The sequence below is a fragment of the Nanorana parkeri genome, unplaced genomic scaffold (genome assembly GCF_000935625.1).
Source record: "Nanorana parkeri isolate BGI_ZX_2015 unplaced genomic scaffold, ASM93562v1 scaffold114, whole genome shotgun sequence".
Taxonomy (NCBI): domain Eukaryota; kingdom Metazoa; phylum Chordata; class Amphibia; order Anura; family Dicroglossidae; genus Nanorana; species Nanorana parkeri.
Window position 1 is genome coordinate 536,877 of NW_017306382.1, and position 1,754 is coordinate 538,630.

Sequence of the window (1,754 nt, forward strand, 5' to 3'; positions counted from 1 at the left end):
CGCTAGTTATAAATATGCAAAGGACACACCCATGTCACACCCCTAGTTATATATAGGCAATGGACAAACCCATGTCACACCCCTAGTTATATATATGCAATGGACACACCCGTGTCACACCCTCAGTTATATATATGCAATGGACACACCCCTGCCACGCCCCTAGTTATAATTAGGCAAGGGACACACCCCTGTCACACCCTTAGTTATATATAGACAATGGACACACCCATGTCACACCCCTGTTGTATATAGGCAATGGGCACACCCATGTCACACCCCTAGCTATATATAGACAATAGACACACGTCACACCCCTAGTTATATATAGGCAATGGACACACCCATGCCACACCCCTAGTTATATATAGGCAATAAACACACCCCTGTCACACCCTTAGTTATATATAGGCAATGGACACACCCCTGTCACACCCTTAGTTCTATATAGGCAATTGACACATCCATGTCACACCCCTAGCTATATATAGACAATAGACACACGTCACACCCCTAGTTATATATAGGCAATGGACACACCCATGCCACACCCCTAGTTATATATAGGCAATAAACACACCCCTGTCACACCCTTAGTTATATATAGGCAATGGACACACCCATAGTTATATATAGGCAATTGACACACCCCTGCCACGCCCCTAGTTATAATTAGGCAAGGGACACACCCCTGTCACACCCCTAGTTATATATAGGCAATTGACACACCCCCTATCATGCTCCCACCACCACCTCCATCACTCTACTCTTTCCTCCTATCAGCATGCCCTTTCTTAGTACATAAGCACTGCAGCATACCTCGTACGCTGCTATGGCCTAATGTTACTTAATTTATAATTATAGTTATAGCATCAGTTTATATTGATCTGTGTAAATCTCAGGACAGGATAGACAGCAATACAAATCTTTTGGCAGATAAGACAACTCTCATATATTTATTTCCATAGTGCAATGAGCTGTTTGCCTGGAGCTCAGCTTTAACTTTGCTACTTTCATGTATGGCTAACAAATTGCAGAAATATTGTGTAGCACAAAAGGCAAATATCACTTTAACTGGCAGAAATGTCCCCCTTGAAATGAAAAGTTTAAAGTGTTCCAAGTTGGCTTCTCAATTTTCCTGTAATTTCTTGCGAAACTCACCGCCAAGTGCCACTTAATATGGGACGCCTATTATTTTCGTGCTATGGAAAACATTGAAGGATCACAATAGCAGAAATTACATAAGAACTTTAAAAAAAAATAAGAAAGCAAAAGTGATTTCCCAGCATCTCCCACCTGTGACAGCCAAGATGAAGTGTTTATAAAGTAGATTTATGCCTTAAGGGCTCATTCACATGGGCACGCACGTCCTGCGCATAGACCCATCACCGGGAGGGGCAGGCGCTTCGTGTAATTGCGGCAGACTGTTCTTTCCTATGGGAGGGTGCCGCTGCACGCAGTGCACATCCATAGGCAATGGGCATACCCATGTCACACCCCTAGTTATATATAGGCAATGGACACACCCATGTCACACCCCTAGTTATATACAGTATAGGCAATGGACACACCCATGTCACACCTTCTGGTTATATATAGGCAATGGACACACCCATGTCACACCTCTAGTTATATATAGGCAATGGACACACCCATGTCGCACCCCTAGTTATATATAGGTAATGGACACACCCATGTCGCACCTCTAGTTATATATAGGCAATGGACACACCCATGTCGCACCTCTAGTTATA